The following is a 6,060-nucleotide window of genomic DNA, read 5'->3' as shown; positions in this document are numbered from 1 at the left end:
GGATGGAGCCTCTCTGCTCCGGTGGAGAGTGAGGGGTGGGGGTGGGATCCTTGTGGAGACTCCCGGCTGGTAGGTTTCTCTGTTCCTGGCGATCCGCTGTTCTGCAAACCGGTACCTGGTGATCTGCAAGCGGCCCCCTGTGACTCTGGGGCTCTGGCAGCCCCCACCGGGCCAGCTGGCCACGGCTTGACGCACTGCCGCATGGCCAGTAAAGGTTGGGGGAGGGGTCTTCGCTTTTCTCTGTTCTGAAATTCTTCTTTTCCTCTCTTTCTTTTTTTGTTATTTTCCACCTCTGGTTTTTCTCTGAGTGTTCGTCTTTTTGTTGTTGTCGGTCTCTTGGGGAGATTAAGCAGCGTTGGAACTCGAAATCTCTTTTTGGTTGGAGAGAGCTGTGGTGTTTCCCTACTGCTCCGTCGCCATCTTGGTCCCCCCTCCAAGGTGAAGCCTTTTGAGCTTCTGTATCGCCTTCTGCTTCTGCTTCTTTTGCATTGTTTTCTTGGTTTCTGTTATTATTGTAGGGGTGCACGAGTCAGTCAGGAATCCAGATAGATGACTCGGCATCCTGTGGAAACACACATGCATACCCTCTTCCCAAGGTGGTTAATATATCAGGTCCTTTCCATGTGCCTGTAAGCAAATCTTTCCATTTAACTTTTGGATGAACTTTTAATCCAATTTCGCCCCAATGTTTTTGCATAGGTGTAAGATTTTGTTCATTAGTATTAAGTTGATTTATTACAAATAAAGCATGTTGTAATGCTTGATGGGGGAGTAATATTGATTGCTTTCTTTTTGTCTCTGTAACTGGATTTTTAGTATTTGGTGACTTCTTTCAATTATTGCTTGACCTTGAGGGTTATAAGGAATCCCTGTAATATGTTCTATATTCCACATTACATAAAATTTTTAAAGGCTTGTGATGTATAAGCAGGTGCATTATCAGTTTTTAGTCTTTTGGGAAGCCCCATAACTTGAAAGCAAGTCATTAGATGCTGTATAACATCTTTTACTGCTTCTCCTGTATGAGCTGAAGCATGCATTATGTGAGAAAAGGTATCTACTGTTACATGTACATAAGACAATTTTCCAAATTCTGGGATGTGAGTAACCTCCATTTGTCAGAGAAGCTGAGGTTTAAGCCCTCGAGGATTAACTCCTAATTTTAATGGGTGGTATAATCACAATTTTTTACAATTTGTCTAGCCTGTTCTCTAGCTAAGCTAAACATTCTTCTTAAGGCTAATGCATTTTGATGATGCATTGCATGACTCTTTTGTGCTACTCTCAATGCATTACAGATGATGGTTTCTTTAGTTAATAAATCAGCCATCTTATTTCCAAATGCAAGAGGACCTGGTAAATTTGTATGTCCTCTTATATGTCCAATAAATATTTTTTTCTTTTCTAAGTTGAATTAATTTTTGTAATTGTTGTAACAAGTCTATAATTTTTGATTGTCCTGATAAAAGAGCTGTCTCTATGGTTGGAAATAACTTAACCCATACTTAGAATCTGTGTAAATGTTAAGCTGCTGGGGAAATGTGGTTAAGGCTAAAACTACAGCAATAATTTCCACCTGTTGCACTGATATATCAGATGCCCTTTTAATAATAGGGGGTGGTCTGGAATGTATACCACCGAAGTTCCATTTGAGGACCCATCAGTAAAAACTGTTAGGGCATCTTCTAAAGGTGTTGTGGTTACCACTAATGGAAAAATGGTTTCTACCTCTTCCACAAATTTTAATAAAGGATGTTGAGGAACATGAAATTTTATTTGTCCTGTATAATTTAATAATGCTAATCCCCAATTATCATCATTTTGTAATAATATTTTAATTGTTGTTTATTATAAGGTATAATTATATTATGCATTTCTTTCCCAAATAACTCTTGGGACCTACTCCTTGCCTTGACAATGAGTTGACTGCACAAGTATACATAAGAAGCTACCATTCTTGTTTGAGTGTGAGGCAAGTGAAGCCATTCCAGAACTCCATCTTGCCACAAACATCCAGTAGGAGTATAAGATGTCTTTAATATTATAAAATCCCAATCTTTATTATAGTCCAATTGGACCACTTTTGCTTTTTGTAACTTTTCTTCCACCAATGAAATTTTTTCTAACATTATTGGAGTCAATTGCCTCTTAGATTTAGGATTAGAATCCCCTTTTAGGGCTTCAAACAATGGGTGTAATTCTCCTGTGGTAATTTTTAAATAGGGTCTAACCCAATTTATATTTCCTAATAATTTTTGAAAATCATTTAGTGTTTTTAATTTATCTAGCTTAATACTCATTTTTTGTGACATGATGTAATCATCATGTATTATTTTTCCTAAATAATTTAAAGGTTTATTATTTTGAATTTTATCTGGAGCAATAAGCAAACCAAAGTTGGTTAATTGTTCAATCATATGTTTTAAAATTTGTTCTGTTAAATGTTTACTTTCAGCAGCTATTAATATATCATCCATATAATGAATAATATAAGCATTAGAAAACTCTTCCCTAGTTTTTTGTAAAGTTTTATCCACAAATTTTTGACACAGTGTAGGAGAATTTTTCATGCCTTGTGGCAAGACCTTCCACTGATATCTCTGCCAGGGCCTTTTCAAGTTACATGAGGGCACACTAAATGCAAATCTTTGAGAATCATTAGGATCCAATTTTATTGTAAAAAAGCAATCCTGTAAATCAATGACTATTATATAATGTCCTTTAGGAACAGCCACAGAAGATGGAAGTCCTGGCTGAAGAGCCCCCATGTCATGCATGGTATTATTAATGGCTCTGAGGTCTTGTAACAACCTCCATTTCCAAGATTTCTTTTAATTACAAAAATTGGAGTATTCCAAGGACTATTGGATTCCTCTAAATATCCTTTCTGTAATTGCTCATTTACCAATTGTTCTACAGCCTGTATCTTCTCTTGTGTTAGGGGCCACTGATCAACGCACACAGGCTGATCATTTTTCCATGATATTGCATCTTCATCAGTGGCCCCTATGAAAAATTTTGTACACTAAAAGAATCTGAAGTAACTAATTTTAATTCCATGTTTTGCATGATGTCTCTGCCCCATAATATAAAGGGCAAAGAAGATATAATATAAGGTTGAAAGTTTCCAAATCTATTTTCACACTCCCACTTTAAAATTTTTGAACTTTGGGCAACATTGTTAGCCATACCCAATCCCATTAATGTAGATTCTGTCTTCATAATTGGCCCAGATGAGGGCCAGTCTTTTCCTGCAATACATTTTCGGTCTGCCCCGGTATCCAAAAGACCTTTAATAGTTTTTCCATCTACTTTTATAGTTTTCATGGGTCGATCCTTAGAAAGAGATTGTACCCAGGCCACAATTTCTGTGGAACGGAAACCTCCTGTGCCTCGATCTTGTTTTAGAATTTGCTTTGGAAGATTTAAAATTAAGATTTGAGCTATTCTTTGATTTTATGTATTTGTATATTTTCTTTTAAAGACCTTACCATTACTTGAATTTCCCCTTGATAATCTGCATCAACTACTCCTGGTAATACCTCAAAATTTTTCTTATAATTTGAGCTTCTACCAATTATCAAGCCCACAGTTCCTTTAATTAAAGGATCATGAACTTGAGTGTCTATTAACTGAATACCATCCATGATCGAGATAATTTAATCTCTTTTTGCTGCCAGATCTAACCCTGCACTTCCTGGAGTAGCTCTTGGCAAATCCCATACTGTAAAAGGAGGAGCCAAGGGATTTAATGAAACTGATCCCTTAGGGGAATTTTGTGTAACAGTAGGTGTTTCCCCCTCTTTCATTTATGGGGCTGAGGGAGCACCCCTCTTCCCGTATTTTGTCTCCTTTTCTTCTGCTCTTAGGGGAGTTCCATCCTTATGATATTTTGATCTACACTCATTTTTCCAATGATTGCCTTTCTTACATCATGGACAAAGTCCAGGTGCTTTACCCTTCTTACTGTTACTAGGTTTATTTTGCTTTTGTTGACAATCTTTACTCATGTGTCCTGACTGGCCACATGAGAAATAGACCCCATTTCCGGCCTGGGGTCGTGTCTTATGTAATTTTTGTATATAAACACTGAATGGTTCTCCTTTCATTGCTGCAGCATATGCCATTCCTTGAATGACTGCTGATGAGGCATCTATGCATGCTTTAACATAATCTTGCAATGATCCCGTCTTTCTTATGGGTCTTATGAGTTCTTTACAAAGTGAGTTTGCATTTTCCCATGCCAATTGTTTGAGCAATTCCTTCAGAGGGGGGAAGCATTCTCTGCAAGGCTTCTTCTAGTCTAGCCACAAATTCTTCATACGGCTCATCTAGTTTTTGCTGAATACCAGCTAAAACTGTGGTTTTGCCTTCAGCTGGTGGTAAACTTTTCCAGGCTGCTACTGCTAATTTTGATATTTCAATAAGCATTTCTTTAGGTATATCTGTTTGACTAGAGGGAGTAGTATATTCACCTCTTCCCATCAACATGCCCATGGTTGGTTTAGTGCCTCCCCTTTTAACAATTGATTTTTGTACTATTTCTCTAGCTCCATCCTCATAATCAGTTCTCCACAAGATATATTGTCCTGGGCTGAGGACAGATTTTGTGGTTTGGAACCAGTAATAAGGCGTTAACCACATGCTTCCTACCAAGTCTAAAATTTGAAGAGTATAAGGAGAAGATGATCCCATAGTCTTGACAGCTGTTTGAAGCTCCTTAAGAGTCTTTAGTGGAAGAGGCTCCCAATCAGGAGGAGCATCATCATACAAAACTACTGGAAAGCAAAAAGAGGAATCACCTTGCTGATGGGCCTCTTGTATTGCTCCCATAAATCCTGGCGCTAAAGCTCTGGGGTGAGCTCTATTTCTTACTTCCTTGTTAAAGGGAGGAGGGGCAGAAGGAGCAGAGGGAAACACCATTTCACACTCAGCTCCTCCTCTTTGCCCTCAGCTCCTCCTCTGTACATTCAGCTTCTCTTCTTTGCTCTCAGATCTCCTCTGCACCCTGTGCTTCTCCTCTTGGCCCTCATCTCCTCCTGTGCACCCTCAAATCCTCTGAGCACTCAACTCCTCCCCTGTGGCATCAGTTCCTCCTCTGCACCCTCAGCTCTTCCTCTGCACCATCAACTCCTCCACTTTGCCCAAAACTCCTCCTCTGGTCCCTCAGCTAATCCTCTTTTCCCTCAGCTCTTCCTCTGCACCTTGAGGTCTTCCTCTTTGCACTCAGCTCCTCCTCTGCACCCTCAGCTCCTCCTCTGTGACCTCCAACCTTCCTCTGTGCCATCAGATACTCTTGTGTACCCTCAGCTCCTCCTGTGCACCCTGAGTTCCTCCTCTGTACCCTCATCTCATGTCTGTCCTCAGCTCCTCTTCTGTGCCTACAGCTCCTCCTCTGCACCCTCGGCTCTATCTCTGTGCCCGCAGCTCCTCTTCTGCATCCTCACTTCCTCCTCTGTACCCTCAGCTCCTCCTTTGGCCTTCATCTCTTCCTCTGTTTCCTCAACTCCTCTGGGTGTTCAGATCCTCCTCTGCACTCTCAGCTCCTCTTTGACTTCAGCTCTTCCTCTGCACCTTCTGCTCCTCTTCTGCACCCTCAGCTCCTCCTCTGGTTCCTCAGCTAATCCTCTGCACATTAAGCTCCTTGCCATGCCACCTTCTGCGGAGTCTGCGTGAGAGATCGTGTTAGACAAAGAGCTTCAAGGAAGAATGCCTGCAGGAAGGGGGTGTTGGTTCAAGGCTTCCCATACATTTGGCTTCACCTTTATAGCCTCTACCTTTATTCTTACTATATTCTTCTTGGCTGTACATTCGTTGCCTTTATTCTTGTTTTGGCTATTTTTCTATTGATCCGCGAACAGAGCATGTTGTATTTTTCCAATCCAATAGAGACGGCTTCTCTAAGTAATAAAGACTAAGACCAAAGATTAAATGTGGGCAATGCCCCAATCAATCTATCATCTGATGTGACCTTGCCTCCAGAAACTCCTACAACTTCACAAGCAGTTTTACAGCTCACGCATAGTAAATATTGAGACTTAAAATTTCCAGATATGTCCA

Source organism: Dipodomys ordii, unplaced genomic scaffold (assembly GCF_000151885.1).
Source record: "Dipodomys ordii isolate 6190 unplaced genomic scaffold, Dord_2.0 Scaffold191, whole genome shotgun sequence".
NCBI classification, from domain to species: Eukaryota; Metazoa; Chordata; class Mammalia; order Rodentia; family Heteromyidae; genus Dipodomys; species Dipodomys ordii.
The sequence above is the reverse complement of the archived record's forward strand: the minus strand, read 5'-3'. Positions refer to the sequence as shown.